Source organism: Pistacia vera, unplaced genomic scaffold (assembly GCF_008641045.1).
Source record: "Pistacia vera cultivar Batoury unplaced genomic scaffold, PisVer_v2 Contig43, whole genome shotgun sequence".
In the NCBI taxonomy this organism is placed as follows: domain Eukaryota; kingdom Viridiplantae; phylum Streptophyta; class Magnoliopsida; order Sapindales; family Anacardiaceae; genus Pistacia; species Pistacia vera.
In genome coordinates this window covers 289,015-307,477 of record NW_022196257.1, presented here as the reverse complement: position 1 = coordinate 307,477, position 18,463 = coordinate 289,015, and the positions used below count along the sequence as shown (strand labels likewise).

Genomic DNA, 18,463 nt, shown 5'->3' with positions numbered 1-18,463 from the left:
AGCAGAGATGTTGAGTTTTTTGAAAACATTTTTCCATATTCTAATTCCAAACTATATACAGAGTATACAACTTTATTTCCCAGTGCAGAAGCTAGTTTTGATTTTGCCCCTATTGGCTTCATGCCCAGTACTGAATCCATGATCACTGATCTTGACCCCAGTAAGATAAAATTATTGATAATTAACATTGCTCCATCTCAAACTTATCTTGTTTTGATTACTAAAGTAATGACTTTTTTCTTGTTTTGTCTTTGTGTGCAGGTCACAATTCATGCAAATATGAATTTCTTCCATGAAGTTTGAAGATTGAAGATCTTTAAATGTTCCCATTTCATTTCTTGTAACCTCATTCAAATATGGAACTGTATGAAAAATTGTTTGATGCTTGATCCTGCTGCAGATAATTTATTGTTTATAAGTTGATCTAGACTTTTCAACACTTGCATTGGGTCTAGAAATTTCTGCCAACTTACAAAGTAGATATTTCATCCCTCATCTTCTTCTTCTTCTTCTTAATGTAACAACTTACATGCATGCTCTAATCTTTCAATAAATTTTCATGATTTATGGGTTACATATCTTCAATAAATTCATGTTACTGTCTCATGTTAACCACTTGCTCGGTTCACTCGACTGAGGGGAGTTACCACCGGACGTATGATTGTCCAACGTTGGCTCTCCGGCCTCATGACAAACACTGCTTAAGCGAAACGCGACCTCTGTCCTCTCGGTCATCCCATCCGAGTGAACTAGCTGCTTGATTGGAATTGCACATACACCTATTCATTCGGATTCAACCAATCAGCCTAAGGCACCACCACTAGATTGAGCCTAACATATTCCGCTCGGCTTGAAATATTGAGTGAGCATAGCTTCACGGGATAGTTCGCGCACCCTCTCACTCGGCTCGTTACACCGAGTGAGGACACCTTCATGGGACAGCCCACACACCCACTCACTCGGCTCGATATACCAACTGGCGACACTTTCATGGGACAGCTTGCACACCCACTCACTTGGCTCGATACACCGACTGATGACACCTTCATGGGACAGCTCGCACACCCATTCACTTGGCTCGATACACTGACTGACGACACCTTCATGGGACAGCTCACACACCCAACCATTCATCTCGATACACTGAGTGAGGACACCTTCATGGGAGGTTTCGTATATCTTCCTGCTCGAGAGGACATACCGAGTGAGGATATTTTGAGTAGATTCTTTCATGCTTTCCCTCGACTCGGTACACCGGTGAGTCTAACAAGGTTAACTCCACTCCCTCACTCGGTCAGATGCATCGAGTGCATTCATGACTATGTTTCACCTCCATCTGCTAGGTCTGGCATACTGAATGCATCACCGATAACAAAAGTTATACTATTCGTTCCCGGGAACGGAGAAGCAACACGTTCACAAGTTCAACCGGTAAGTCGCGAAGGTCAACTAGATACACCTCTACGCAATGTCTACTCTCTAAGTTAAACACTCTTTAACTCAGAGAGTGGAGGGCAAATTGTTAGGGCAGAAAGATGTCCTCAGCCCAAATAAGCCCAAAGACGAAGACACCTTCAACAAAGTTGGAAGTTAGGGCCCAATTCCAATTGGACCCACAACAAAGTTCTACAAATGAGGCCCATTCGATATGCCTTCCCAATTGCTTACCATTTGGACCCAATCAGCAGAGGCCCCATTCGTTTAGGCCTCATTGCTAGCTTATCTAGGCCCAGGCCTTTTGATCCTAGAACACCTTCTAGACTTAAGATCTACTTGGAGCCCAGGGTCGCCTACGTACTCCAGTACTAACTGAACTCTACTAAAGAGGTCAATCACTACCCTAATTCATCTAAGATCCGTATCCTAGGCATGATGGGACTCCCTTTCCTATTGAGGTAAGGGAGCCAAAGGCCCCACTCTTTCACAAAACCACAACTGCAAGGACTCCCAATCCCACCAGGATTTGAAGACCCTGTAGTCACTATTTAAACAAAGGCTAGCCCTCTCACAAAGGACAGACACATTACACCTTTAGACCTCATAGTTCCCACTCTTGAGAACTTCGCATTACAGCCGTATTTACAGTCTTTGACTAGACTTTCGGTAACCTTTTCTCTCCCTAACCCTCACTAAATTAGCCTCACTCAGTCTTGTTGACTTAAGCATAGGAGTGCCTATGGCAAACACCACCCCGATGTTTTCCGTCCGCTTCACGCTTGTTTTCTTGAGTGTACAGGTGCAACAGATCGCTAGTGGCCTCAACCTCACAGGATCAGTCCCTATTTTTGTAAAGGTAGATTTTTGCGTCTATAATGCCCTTCTTCACAACAAAATTTACTAACAGAATTGTGCTTTGGGTAGCAAAGTTGTATTTTGAAACTTTGTGGGTGAGAAAGTGTCATTAGGCCATTATTTGGGTAAGAAAAATTCATTTACTCTTCCGTCTAGTACCTTACCATCTCATAGTTTCCTAATAGAGTAAACGACTTTTTCCCACCCAAATAATGGCCTAATGACAATTTCCCACCCAAAAGTTTCAAAATACAACTTTATTCTTGAACGTTATATTTCGTTAATAGTTGTTGTTAAATACAATGATATCCATTAAGAAGACGAAAATCCCCTTCTCTCTTATTCTCCTCTCTTCTTAGCCTCTTCCATTGTCAGCAATCGTTAGCAGCCTTTTGTCGAACAGCTGGTGTGCACGCTGGGAATGGTGGAAGGTGATGGCATTGGGGAATGCCGATGATCGAAAAAGCAACAAACAAACCACAAACACTTCAAATAAACCTTCCTCAACCGTCTTTCAACCCAAAAAAAAAAAAAAAAACCAACAAATCAAACCTAATTCATCAGGCAAAACTCGAAAAACCCTAGGGTGGGGAAGCTTCAATCATCAACGATTAGTGAGCAATCAGGATTAGGAATGTTGAGGCTTTTGGATAGGAAGGGCCAGTGAGCCGATTGGTGGTGATAGGGATGATTTCGGTGACAAAATCAACCGAAAAACTAAACTATGTGCTAAAACCAATCGAGCCGATGAACAACGAATGGCAAGCAGACAAGGGTGGGACGATAGTGGGTTTTGGCGAGGGAAGTGAGGACAGTATTTTGGTGGTGGTGGGGGAGATTGATGACAATGGAAAAAGGCCGATTTGGCCTTGGTCGACGATCAAACGAGGGTGGGTTTTTCCAAGAAGAAAAGCACAATTTTGGCCAAATTAAAGACAATTAGGTTGGAAAAAAGGCACAATTGATGAATGGGTGAAGGTTTCCATCAAATTTCATGAGAAACCCGACCAAAATTAGGTTGAACCATCGCCGATTTCTTGTGACCCACGCCTACCGCGACACCACCATTTCAGCTTGAATCTAACGTCGTTAAGCCCTCCCACCACCACCAAAATACTCCACATCACTCCCTCACCAAAACCTCTCCCATTTCTGTCCGTCTAACCCCTCCACTTGCTTGCCACCGTATACGTTTGGTTCATGCAATTCTTGCCCTTTCCTGCTGCTTTTGGTGTCGAAAATTCTTTTTAAGACCACTAATCAACTAACCAGCCTCCCATCTCCAAAACCCCCAACCTTCCCGACGCCAATTTCATGTCGTTCACCGCTTTCTACCACCTAAGGTTTCATTGTTTTTGTGCCAATTCTGCCTGATTCTGATGGCCAAAATCCAATTTTCCACCACCCTTTCAACCTCTAACCTCTCATCTTCAAAGCCCCTCAAACCCCAACACTTGGTTATTCATCATTCGTCAGCAGTGAATCGCTGCCTTCTTTTCCCTGTTCGTTATTTTCTCAACAAAGTGGAATTTTAAATTGACCGCCCTACCCTTACTTATAATAGACTTTTGATCATCCTGTCTTTCTTCACAACGAAATTTACTAACAAAACTATGCTTTGGATAGTAAAGCTATGTTTTGAAACTTTTTGGGTTGGAAAGTGTTATTAGACCATAATTACGGTGGGAAAAAAGTCGTTTACTCTTTCCTAACATCGTTTCATCTATATCACTTATTTTTCAACCATATGATCTAAGTTTGAATAAAATAGATAGCTATGAATGAAACAAAACTATTTTTGACGTGTCGATCGTTTCTATTCCAATAATAAGGTTGTCTCTCTTCCATGGTCGTGCCTATTTTTACAAACTTAGAACGAGCTAATCAACCTCAATTCTTGGTACAACTCGTTTCATTGAGACTTTGTTGTGATGTATTGATAAATTATACATTATTTCGCATGTTTTTAACACGATATATTAATTCAAAGTTGGACCTAAATACAATAGATTACTTTGACAATCTAATCCGCTTATAGTTTTAGAAACCTAGAAAAGAAAAACAAGACAAACACACTGTGTGAAGAACAAGTTGTCAATTTGCCGGAATTATATATATTTATGCACGACGGAGTGAGACTGAAGCATTATTTTATGTTGGTTTGGCAAGAAAGTCAAGAAATAATGTATAATGAAAGTTCAGATATAAAACTTACAAAATAGTGATTACTCCATAATCTTTGATAACTATTTTGTACAAGTTTTGTTTAACACTGGTTTCACTATTTATTTATTTAATTTTTAAAGAAACAATTTAAATATAAAAAATAATAATAATCAAAAGGATGAATACTTGTGTTAATCTTTATTTAATACTAGAATCTAATACATTTTCATTTATTTAAGTGTCAATTGAAAAAGATTGGTGGGGTCTAATTTATCCAATTGGCATCCATCTTCACTTTTAAAATACTCCAGAAACATTGTAACCTTTTATCTTTATATTAGTTTTGATCAAAAAAAGAATAAACCAATAGTGAAACCACTAAACCAGGGACTTATAAATCCCATGAACCAAAATCTGGGAATGGTATTGTCATAGCTGCCAACTGCATGTTGTTTTCAGAAACTGTTTAGTTGAAAAGTCTAAATTAAGCCAATAAGAATCTCATTAATATAATTCCCTAAATGTAACTCTTTGTTTGCTTTCATGGGGTATAAATATCCCCTCAAACTGGATCTGGAACCATTAGCCACCAAGAGAAAAAGAGTCCTAAAGCTTATAAAAAATTTAATCTTTCAGTTTTGTGTTTAATCTGTTCTTAATTTCAAAGTCTAAGAAAATAAAATATGGCATGCACTGCTGGTCAGGTCATTCGTTGCAAAGGTACATTGTTTTGTTCTTTTACATAAATAAAGTTCAAGAATTTATGTTTAATGTGGACTCAAGTTTGGCTTTTTATGTGTCTCAGTTATCACTCTTTGTTGACGCTTGATTTTGGACGCCAACAACTCGCACATGAGAAGCGCTAAGCGGACTTAGGAATCACACGTGATGGATCCATGAAATTTGAATATGGAGCTGAGATTATATATGTTGCAGAAAACATAAATAATAGGCTAACAAGAGAGGTTTTTATAGTGGTTCGGATACTCAACAAACGACTCCTACATCCACTGTTATTTTATTGATCTCTGACTATTTCTATGATATTGCTCGTAAGGCATACAAAGATGAAGAAATACAATATTTACAGAGAGAAAGAATTGAGCTCTTATCTATGGTTAACTCTCATATGCCTAGCCTCCCTCTTCGGGAAGAGAAGTGCCAATTTATACGCCTAAACACTCAATGTAATGAGTGTTTTGCAAGTTGCCTTGACACATGGAAGACTCTCATCCATTCATTTCTTGAAAGGAGATAGTGTTGGTAAGAATATCTTTGAGGAGATATGGGCTTGGCAGCTAGTACAAAAAGACATTTATTAGGCTAACATAAGCATGACTTTTGAGGCATAACACTCTTTATTGTAACTAATGAGTTTTGTTTTCTTTTAGAGAAAATTTAGCTGCCCGGCCATCCCAAGTTTCGATTTAAGAAAATGGCCTTGAAACTGTTTTTCATTTTTTTTTTTTTTAATTTAGAGAAGATGATGTGGCATACTTAGGATTAATTAAACATGTAAAATGGGTTAAAATGAAAAGATTAAAACAAATGTGGGCCGAATCAGAAATAATGAAAGTTTTTGAAATTTGAAATTTCTCAAAACAAGCCCCATTATTCATCTTGCTTAATTGAAATTCATTAGGGCAAAAAGCGATATCTTGAACCAAAGGGAGACGCGATTTTTTCTGATCGAACACTTGCAAATTTGCACCCTAAATCAATTTCTTGAAGCCTAAACCGAATATAATCACGATTTTCGGCGATATAGTTGTGATTTCTGATCAATTTGTTGAACCCTAAAATCATTTCCTTAACCCTAAACGGAATCTGTGCGATTTCCAGCGATATAGCCCACATTTCAGATCGAAACTGCAAACTTTGACATCAAATTCAATCCAAACCATGGCTGACACTCACAATGAGGAGGAAAACCCAACGCCACTTCGAATCCTAGATTCCGGTGGCGCAAGCAGTTCAATGGCTGCTCCAGTGGATCATTCGATCAGTGAAGGTGGTACACACACAGAGGAGATGCTGGCGGCACAAGAATAGAGTGAAAAACCGGCAAACGGTTCTGAAGATGAGGAGTCAGGTGAGAATTCAGGCTAGGAGGAGGATTTCGATGAGAATTCAGGCCAGGAGGAGTCATCTGAGGATTCAGGCGATGAGGAGGAGGCTGGCGAAGAAAGGGTACGTTGTTTGGGAATATTGCTTGTTTTTTCGCTTAAGCGATCATTTGTATCGCTTAAGCGATTAATCTGTTATACTCATGATTGCATAAGCGATCATGAGTGTTTACTCTTGGTCGCTTAAGCGATTTCAGATTGTTTAAGCGATCTTGTCAAGGCAGAATCACATATAATAAGTGATCTTTTGTATCGCTTAAGAGATTCTCAGTTTACTCTTGGTCTCTTAAGTGATTTCAGATCGCTTAAGCGATCTTGCACAAGGCAGAGTAAGATCTCTTAAGCGATCCGAAATCGCTTAAGCGACTACAGTGGTAATTTTTTGTTGTTGATATTTTGTTTATTAGTTGTTTTGGTTTATTTTTGTTGCTGACATTTTGTTTATATCGATTGTGCAGATTGCGTGGACCGTAAACTGTAGAGACTACGAGTTGGAGCCTATAAGTGAAAAGGTACCATAGTTCCCTGCAAGGGTGACGGTGAGATCGAGTTGGGATGTTTTTGACAGAATAAAGGTCATTTTAGCTGGAATGAGGCGTGGTGAAAGAGATTTCAGCCGCACTTGTTTCGGTCAGTTTTTTAGAATGGGAACAATTTGGAAAAAGGCATTTTGGGGGTAGGGAGTGCATTACATGTTGAGGCACTTAGTAAAATGCAACAAAAAAATGAAATGTGGTTCGTGGTGGACGGAAAGCCACTACGGTTTGGGATGATGGAGTATGCCTTGGTGACAGGCTTAGGATGCGGGGAAGTGCCAAATAAGGCAGAGGCAGAAGTAATAAGGACGAGTCCGGGAGCCATAAGGTTTCGTAAGAAGGTTTTGCAGGGGGCAAAGTCTATTATAGGACACGTTTTGGAGGAGAGGCTACAAACAGTTCGGTTTAATGATGGAGAGAAGATAAAAGTGTGCTTACTATTGTTTTTACATTTTATCTTATTGGTTGCTGACTCAACAAAAGTTGTTGAGAAAGATTGGTTGTTGTTTGCAAGCGACTTGGAGTTCTTTAATTCTTATCCGTGGGGATGGATATCATTTGAGCGAACCATCAAGAGCCTGAAAAAACCAGACATGGCATTAAAGTATGCCGAATGGGGCGGGAAGGCTAAACCAAGCACGTATAATTTGTTTGGCTTCCCATGGGCCATGCAGGTAAATATTAATAGCTCTCTGTTATATTTTTTATAACATATGTGTTTGAATTATGATATGGACTATTTTTTACAATGTAGGCTTGTATGTACGAGGCCATCCCTGTCTTCGCTAAGGCAGGGGGGAGGAGCAACAGTTTGGATGTGCAAAAGCAATTTCCTAGGATGTTGTGGTGGCATGTCCGGAAGTGTAACCATTCGGATTACGACCAAATAAAGATTGAGATTCAAGCGGCTGGGGTAAGATTAAAGGATTAAACTTTTGAATATGCAGTTGCTTTTTGATTTTGCTTCAATTTGATTGATTTTGTTTCTTATTACAGGGAGTCGTCCATCCCTTTCTCACCGCTACTGGGGATGAAGCGGAAGAGGACTATGTCACATCTTTTAAAGCAATAGATGGTGGAAGGGATGAACGGATAGACCGCCTGATGCGGGACCTGAAAGGGGTCACGCATGTGACGGTAGTTGCAGGGCCATTGCTTGACAACGTCGTTGATGCCGAGGAGGATTATGAAGCTCCAATGGGCGGAAGGCTCGAGGATGAGGAGGAGAAAAGGGAGAAAGAGGTTCGTATGCCTCAGCAAACCGGTACAACAAGTACCACTTTGCCGAGACATTGGCGTCTGGAGAATGAGGTTGTTGACCTCATAAATGGCCTGTTTGAGAGTTTTACAACAGCCGTTCATGCAAGGTTTGACAAGATGGAAGAGTGCATGAAAAGGGTGGAGGAGAAAGTGGATAAGCTAGGAGAGAAAGTTGGTACAGTGGAGGAGAAAGTTGGTACAATGGAGGAGGAAGTTGGTGGAGAATTAAAGGCGGTTGAAGTGCAAACTGGCTTAAAAAGAGAGAGCCGAAAGAGCAAGTTTATGAAATTGCCTTACATGTTAGTGACACAGGTAAAGAAGAAGAAAATTAAGAAGGAAATAGAGGAAGAACCAGAAATGGAGGGGGTTGAGGAGGTTGGTGGAGGAAGTAGGGCGGTGATAATGAAGGAGGGCGAGGTGGGAGGCGAAAAAAGCGGGGATGTAAAAATGGAGGAAGGGGGAGGAAGTGGGCAAGGGAAATTGGACTCAAATGTCGATTTGTATAGGCCAATAGAGGAAAAGAAAAAACTCTTCTATGGCTATTATAATGGATCAGGAAATAATGGCCATATAAAGTGTAAGACAGGGGATTATCCCCGAGAATGGTTTAGGAAGTTGTTGACGATGGGCACGTGGCTTGAGGACTCGGTGAGTTTTTGTGTGCTTAATTTTCCTTATTTTTGCCTATGTTTTCCATACTTATCTTGTTGTTTTTATTTGATGCAGCACATCGATGAGATATTGGCACTGATGAGGCTATGATAGACTACTGATGGTGATCTGTTATATCCCGACTGTGCCATCACCGATGTGGCGTTTGGCCAAATGCTTGTTTCGGTATATCGCACTTTAATTAAACATGTCGTTGCTAGTGGTGCAGCAAAAGGACCGAAGCGAAAAAGATTGGCCCCAGTATAGTTGGACTGCTTCCCTGATAATTTTCATTTTGATGACAGAATTGTGCAATATATACGAGGGGATCGGCCCAAATTTGGCCACGGTTGGACTTTGTTAAAAGAGTGTACTGCATCATCCTTGTCAAACAGATGCACTGGATAGTAGTCATTGCTTATCTAGAGGAGGGGTTGCTGAAGATCCTTGACCGTAACCCCACTATTTGTCAAGACAAGTAGTTGGAGGTCGAGTTGGAGCCACTGTCCAGGTTGTTCCCGCGGCTATTGTGTGACAGCGGGATGTTTGGGCACTTGGGTGATCAAGTACTAACCGAAAGTGGCCAATTAAGCGCTCTACCGGCCCAATAAATGAGTCAAGGTAACTTTTGTATAAAACTAACTTACATAATACAATTGTTCTATAAGTTTATTCTGATGCTAAACCTTTAAAAGGCTGGTTGGCAGGAGGAGGCATCTGCAATAAAGGGATTGTGCAAAGGTGTTAGTGACATTAAACTCTTTGGCATCAAAAAGTAAATTAAAGGCAATGTATAGGAAATTGTTGTGCTGTGGCTCTTCTTACGGCAGCCAAACATATTGTGCCTGCAAAATCATTGTAAAGAATTGGATCTGACATTTGGGAGATATTATTTTTTGTCCATATAAGATATCTCATTAGCAGTTTGAATTTACTATGTATGGTGTGATCATTTGCTTCACCCAAGTTGGATAATGGTTTTTTAGCATTTTGTTTCATTTTGTGTATCACTACAACGTGTGATGTACTGGTGTGATTATTTGATTCAACACAGTTGGGGCTAATGTTTAGCTTGTCCATATATTTCGATATTTCCTGCATCCCATGCCTATTTTTTATTTTGTGTTTAGATTACATTGATGTCTCTTATATTTTGATTTGTGATGAATTAGATTGATACAAATTCTTTTCGGATTTGGGAGGGAAATGAGTGATGTACAAATGTTTCCCAAATGACGAGCTCGTTTTGCTCAGATTGAGTTCATTTTACTCAGATTGAGCTCGTTTTGCTCTCAAATTGAGCTCGTTTTGCTAAAACTGAGTTCGTTATGATCTCAGATTGAGTTCGTTTAGCTTAAATTGAGCTCGTTTGCTCTCAAGTTGAGCTCGTTTTGCTCAAATTGAGTTCATTATGATCTCAGATTGAGTTCGTTTAGCTCAAATTAAGTTCGTTTAGCTCAGATTAAGCTCGTATTGCTCTCAAGTTGAGCTCGTTTTGCTCAGATTGAGTTTGTTATGATCTCAGATTGAGTTCGTTTACAAGACTTTTCCAGATATGATTGCTTAAGCGATCTCAAATCGCTTAAGCGACCAAGAGTCTATTACGAAGCATCTGTCGCGCAGATCGCTTAAGCGATTACCGATCGCTTAAGCAACTAGGAGTAAAAGCAAAGAATCGCTTAACCGATACAGAGGAATCTCTTAACCGACTGTGTAAATACAGAGGATCGCTTAAGTGTTCTTATGTATTCGGATATTATTTATTGTATTTCAGAGCATCGGTTTAGCGATTAATGCTATGCTAAACATATAGGGTTAACGATTCGTTTAGTGGACTATGACCGTTATTATATTTATATTAAACATATAGTTCTTTTAGGTCAGTATGAAACATATAAGGTGTAGAATGTTTACGTCTATGCTAAACATATGGGGTTTACGATTCGTTCAGTGGACCATGACCGTTATTATATTTATATTAAACATATAGTTCTTTTAGGTCAGTATGAAACATATAAGGTGTAGAATGTTTACGTCTATGCTAAACATATAGGGTTTACGATTCGTTCAGTGGACCATGACCGTTATTATATTTATATTAAACATATAGTTCTTTTACGTCAGTATGAAACATATAAGGTGTAGAATGTTTACGTCTATGCTAAACATATAGGGTTTACGATTCGTTCAGTGGACCATGACCGTTATTATATTTATATTAAACATATAGTTCTTTTACGTCAGTATGAAACATATAAAGTGTAGAATGTTTACGTCTATGCTAAACATATAGGGTTTATGATTCGTTCAGTTGACCATGACCGTTATTATATTTATATTAAATATATAGTTCTTTTAGGTCAATATGAAACATATAAGGTGTAGAATGTTTACGTCTATGCTAAACATATGGGGTTTACGATTCGTTCAGTGGACCATGACCGTTATTATATTTATATTAAACATATAGTTCTTTTAGGTCAATATGAAACATATAAGGTGTAGAATGTTTACGTCTATGCTAAACATATAGGGTTAACGATTCGTTTAGTGGACTATGACTGTTATTATATTTATATTAAACATATAGTTCTTTTAGGTCAGTATGAAACATATAAGGTTTAGAATGTTTACGTCTATGCTAAACATATGGGGTTTCCGATTTGTTCAGTGGACCATGACCGTTATTATATTTATATTAAACATATAGTTCTTTTATGTCAGTATGAAATATATAAGGTGTAGAATGTTTACGATTCTTCTTTGTTCAGAACATAAAGGGTGCGTTTGGTTGAATATTCCTATAAATATTATAAATCCTATTCCCATAATATTTCTTTGTTTAATTATTTAGGAAATATTATTATTTTTTTAATAAATTTTAGACCCATTAACTGAATTAATTTCATTAATACCGCCTGAAAAGTTTAAAAAGTAACAAAAAACACCCCCACCCACCCAACTTCCCAGATTCTGGCATCACCGATGGCTACAAACAACCGGAAATGGTCGATAATTCACAGATGTGTGTGACATTTTTCGGCCAAATCCACTGTGGATCTGGCCGGAAAAGGCCACATCTGGTTGTCATCGACTTTCAAAGAAATGGCCAACGTTGACAGTCAATGACGGCCAAATCTTGGGCATCATTGACCGAAAACGATGGCCAGATGTTGACTTTTCCGTCCGTTGACGGCCACATCTAGCTGTGATCTGGCCTTTTCCGGCCACATCTGTGGTCGATCTGGTGGGAAAAGGCCATATCGACGCCCTATCAGCCTAATCTGACCTCCATGGTCGTAACGCCCTTTTCCGGTAAGATTCCGGTGGCAGTGGCCGGAATCTGGGAAGTTGGGTAGGTGGGGGTGTATTTGTGAAATTTTAAAATTTTTCGTTTGTCGATTAAGCGATCGTACTAAAAGGAACTTCATTTACATAAGGTCGCTTAAGCGATTGTAGATCGCTTAAGCGATCATGTGATTGGCAGAATCAAATCTGCCCAAGTGCATGATCGCTTAAGCGATTCGAGATATCGCTTAAGCGATTCTTGTCTTTTTGTCTTGGTCGACTAAGCGATCGTGGATCGCTTAAGCAATCCTGTTTGAAAAACCCTTAGTCGCTTAAGCGATATACTTAGTCGCTTAGGCGATCATGGGCAATATATACTTTTCCAGCTTTTCTCCTGAATTTTGACAAACTAAAATTATCAACATGTATTAATTCCATACTTTCTCCTCAATTTGACAACCTAATTCCAAACTAAAATCACCAACAAATATTTAGGCCATGCAACAAGAAATATAAAGAATGATTTATTAAAGGTAACAATAAAATTTATAACATCAATAATTGAAAACAATAACTCATCAATGGTTGGCCTTCGCAACTCCCTGAATTTTATCCTTCTTCGAACCTAATTTTCTGGATCTGCATGTGATTACTTCTGGCAACTGCTTCTCTTGTGGCGAGCTTGTTTGCAAATTGAGCACTTATTCATCTTCCGGGGAACCTCAGAGGCTGATGGAATACGCTTAACTCTTTTTCTCCCCTTTACTGTCTTCTTGAATGGCGGATGGATGATAATATCAGCCAACTCTGGCGGCACTACCCACTGCTCTTCTGGAGGCATTGGATATATTGTTTCTGAATAAGCTAGCATGTAGTGATCTGCAATATAGAGAAGGGAGCAAAGTTCCATGTAAATTCTTGAATGGAAATCCGGCTTCCGTTGGTGTTTCAGTGCTGCTAGTGCATGAGGACAAGGTAAACGTTGAATGTCAAGCACTTTACAGCTGCAAGTTTTACTAACAAGGTTAACTAGGGCATCCGGACTATAGCCGCGCATAGTGAACTCTTGAGCATTAAGAGAATAGGCAAACAGTGCATTTGACAGTTCCATACGTTCTCGCAATAATTTTTCAGCTGACGAAACAAGGGTTGTAGTAAAATTATCTGACTCCGTACGACGCTCATGGAACCACCATGACAATGTCCTCTGGATTGCATCAAAAAGTGCAACTATTGGAAACTCTCTTTCTATTAACAACTTCTAATTTATGGACTCTGCTATTTTCGTGGTCATGACATCAAACTTTTTTCCATGAAAGTAAGCTCTACTCCATCGCTCGAAACCAACATCATGCTCAAGATACTTAGCAACTCTATCATCCTTGATTCAGATTTGCTGGAAGTGCTCCTCGAACTCATCAACCCAATAAGCTTTTGCTGCCATGTAGTATGTCTGAAGGAGGCCAGCACACTTAAACTTTTGTTTTATGTTATCACCAAGGTGCCTCATATAGAATCTGTGATGTGCTTGACGGTAAATATTTGCAATTCTCTTCTTTATAAAGTTGTGCCTATCAGATATTATGCACAACTCGTCACTGTCAGACACTATTGTACGTAATTGCCAAAAAAACCAAGTCCATGACTCGTCATTCTCAGAGTCAACCACACACCATGCAATAGGATATGTGTGATTCTTGCTGTCTTGTGCAGTGGCCACCAACAATGTACCTCCATACTTTCCCGTCAGAAAACAACCATCAACAGCCAACACCTTTCTCATGTTTACAAAGCCCCTTATAGTAGAACCGTAATCAACAAAAAAATATTTAAACATCGTATTCCTGTCCCACTTCAAAGCCGTCTTGCTACCTTGGTTTGTCAACTCAAGCATATAACGGTACGCTTCTAATATTGCGTACCCGTGCTCTGGCGTGCCCCTCACAAAATCTTGTGCATGTTGTCTCCCTTTCCAACATTTCCAGTGACTAACAGCACATCCCAACTCTGTGCGCCCAAGTCTCTGAAGTCTTTAGGAGATGGACCTTTCCCTCCAACGAACCAACTTTTGACAAATTGTCCAATAACATCAGCGGACGCTTGTCAATGCTCACCTGAAATATGTCCCAAACCACAAGTGTGCTCACGGGTATATTTGCTAAGAATAAATTTTTCCGACTCCGCGAACTTCTACAATAAATCCGCCACTTACACTTTCGGTCACGACATGCAACCGTCACAGCCAATGAATTTGACTTTTTGGTGATGAACTCAAAATTACCTCTCACAGCAACAAGTTTTAGCTTCCTCACTACTTCCTTTTTGTTGTCAAATAAATACCCTATGTGCAACTCCAATCTATCCGTAAAAACATGAGCTGATTCACTACTGTCTCCAATTGCCCCCTCTGAACCTGCATAAACGACCATAGTGTTCTCTTCCTCACAATCTACGCCTTCTGCATAATCTGTATTTAAAGGAATCTCTACATCTGTGGAAACATCTACGGGGTCCTCCTCCTCAATATTTTCATTCTGCCCCCCATCACCAACCTCTTCTACAGTGTCCTCCTCACCACTTAATTCACCGTTTACTCTTGATTTTTCAACTAAAAAATCAATGGCCTCGTAGTTCGAATTAAAACCAGGCAAATCTCCGCCTACTTCCTCGTTATCCCCTTCCTTTGAACCAATTTCCAACGGTTTTTCTACAAAAGAAACCCTTAAAATAGGTCTCGAACCATTATCGGCCACATTAATCATATATAACTTCACACTTTCATCTGACTTTATATAGCAGGAGGTACCTTATAATGTTCAGGAACTCTGCTTAAAACATACTTCACAACTATATTACTATGCGAGCAACTCAAATTACCTTTTCTAATTATTTCATCAATCAACTCATCAAAACTAACCTCTGTGCTCACAACAATTGTTATAACTTCTTTGCTCTTCCCAATCCACTTCCAGCTACTTCCTTCCTCCACCCACTCACCAAAATATTCAACACCCAAAATAACTAGTCCCATGTGTAATAATAGCCAACTACCTGTAGTGCAAGAAAAATATATATTCTTAAATGTTGTACTAAGGGTTCAAATATTTTAAAAAGAATCTGCCCAATCGCTTATATGGTCTGCTGTATCGCTTAAGCGATCATGGTTATTTATACTGGATCACTTAAGCGATCTTATGCCATTTACTGATCGCTTAAGCGATCTGCTCCTTTACACCAAACGTTTACCAGATTGCTTAAGTGATCTATGTGCTGCATACCTGATCGCTTAAGCGATCTATCTACTGCATTACCAGACCTACCGGATCGCTTAAGCGATACACCATATTGCTTAAGCGATACACCAGATTGCTTAAGCGATCCATCATACCCAGAACACATTTTCAATCATCTACACCTACAATTGATCCATCATACCCAGAACACATACCCAGAACAAATTTTCAACAAATTTCACTCCTTTCAACTTGCATTACATCAAACACAACCCAACAACCTAAACAACTAAATCAAAATCATAACCCAAACCCTATCCATTATTAAATCTTTGTAAATCTAAATATAAAATGTAAAAAGGAGATACACGGGAGGAGGAAAGGGATCTTTGGCGGAGAAGATGTTAATGGTGGAGGAAGAAGAAAGTGTTAATGGTAGAGGAAGAAGAAGATGCAGAGAAAGAAGAAGATGTAGAGGAAGAAGAAGATGTAGATGAAGCTAAGAAGAAACAGCAACCAAGGTAGAGATGTGTTAATGGCGGGAGGAAGAAGAAGGTGTTTGGGTTTGTTTGCAAGAATTTCGGGTTTTTGGGAATATAGTATAATTTTGAAAAGATTACATAATACTTCATTAATCCTAATTAAGCACTAATTACCCTTAATCAATAATATGGCTATTTAGTCAACACTTTAAAACTTGATAGCCTTTTAATTAAATTCAAACTTCATATGTCCTTTTAATAAACTGCCCCTTTCTTTTATGTTAGCTGTTGTGGCGTGGGAAGCTGGGAAGCCATTGGTGATTGAAGAAGTGGAGGTGGCTCCTCCACAGGCAAATGAAGTTCGTTTGAAGATCCTCTACACTTCCCTTTGTCATACCGATGTTTACTTCTGGGAAGCCAAGGTAAATATCTTCACAACTAGATAAACAAGAACGCTTTGTAGTGACTTGTATACACTCTGAATGCATCAAAATGATATCTTTTTTTTTTCTATTTCTCAGGGGCAAAATCCTTTATTTCCTAGAATCTACAGCCATGAGGCTGGAGGGTATGTGAACTTTTACATTTTCACCATTTTAAATATGTCAATGTACATTTCTTTCATGCATATGCTGAATTGATTCTGTATGTTGTTTATTGGTGAATAGGATTGTGAAGAGTGTTGGTGAGGGGGTGACTGATCTCAAACTGGGGGATCATGTGCTCCCTGTGTTCACCGGGGAATGTAAAGATTGTGCTCACTGTAAGTCTGAAGAGAGCAATATGTGTGATCTTCTTAGGATCAACACTAACAGGGGTGTTATGCTCAATGATGGAAAATCAAGATTCTCCATCAATGGCAAACCAATTTACCATTTTGTTGGCACATCAACCTTTAGTGAGTACACAGTGGTCCATGTTGGCTGCGTTGCCAAGATTAACCCCTTGGCTTCTCTTGACAAAGTTTGTGTTCTCAGTTGTGGAATTTCAACAGGTATTGAAACATGGGAATATTTTTTTCTTTTATTCCAACAAAACTAAATTCTTTTTTGAATTGGTGATGAATTAATTTTTGTTGTTGTATGTTAGGTCTTGGTGCCACTCTTAATGTTGCAAAACCTTTAAAAGGGTCAACAGTTGCTATCTTTGGCTTGGGTGCCGTGGGGCTTGCTGTGAGTATTTTAACCTGCCCATATGAATTGTTTTTCACTAAGATTTTCGATGACCATATGAAATTTATGTTTTTTCGGTTCGATTAGGCTACTGAAGAAGCCAGGATTGCTGGGGCTTCTAGGATTATTGGTGTTGATTTGAATTCAAATAGATTTGAAGAAGGTAAGCTATCTATTTCTCACAAGTAAATCATATTACTTTAGAAAGATAAGATTTCGCGTTCAACTGAAAAGGAATATTTGCACTTTTGCATTTTTCAGCAAAGAAGTTTGGAGTGACTGAATTTGTGAACCCAAAAGAGCACAAGAAACCAGTTCAAGAGGTGTGTCTCTGAATGTTTCTTTCCCCCTTTTTTGTACTTTTTCTTGCAATAATATTTCTGATCTGATAATGTTCTAAACAATTAGCCTACACATTGCTGATTTTCTAGGTGATTGTTGAGATTACCAATGGAGGAGTAGACCGAAGCATTGAATGCACATGAAATGTTGACGCCATGATTTCTGCATTCGAGTGTGTCCATGATGTAAGTTCATAATGATCACACTCCTCCTATACTAAACTAAATTTAGCATCAATAATTATTCAAGCATGTTCCTTTTGGAATGCTAATAAACCATAAAATTTATCTCAGGGTTGGGGTGTTGCTGTGCTGGTGGGGGTTCCTCATAAAGATGCTATGTTCAAGACTCACCCTATGAATTTACTGAATGAAAGAACACTCAAGGGCACATTTTTTGGAAACTACAAGCCCCGTTCTGACCTTCCTTCTGTGGTTGAAAAATATATGAACAAGGTATGCAAACTATTCGAATTCGACCGGTTTTAAAGTAACTTTCAACCTGGGAAATAATTAATACTGACTAAAATTTTGTATATGCACATATTAATTCCATGTAAAATGTTGCAGGAGCTTGAACTAGAAAAGTTCATTACACTTTCAGTTCCATTCTCAGAGATCAACAAGGCGTTTGAGTACATGCTTAAAGGCAAAGGCCTTCGATGCATCATCCGCATGGAAGAGTAGCATTTGGTTGAAGGAAACAGAGTTTCTTGAATTGGCACATAAATTAAAGTTGTCTTTATTATGATTTAATATTTTGTTAAACGTTGTTTTGTATCGTATTTAGTTGTTCAACTCTGGCTTATTATTCATCTTTATACAATAATTTTTTGTTGGAAGATCAATTTTCGGTTCAGTTACGGTACATTTTGTTGCGCTCTGTTTTACTCAACATTCTTAGGCTGTTTGCTAA

At 39.0% G+C, this 18,463-nt stretch overlaps 1 pseudogene; it reads left to right on the top strand.

Moving 5' to 3' along the window:
• Positions 1-5,101: 5,101 nt before the first annotated feature.
• LOC116143368 lies at positions 5,102-18,287 on the top strand (annotated as a pseudogene).
• The last annotated feature ends 176 nt before the right edge of the window (positions 18,288-18,463 follow it).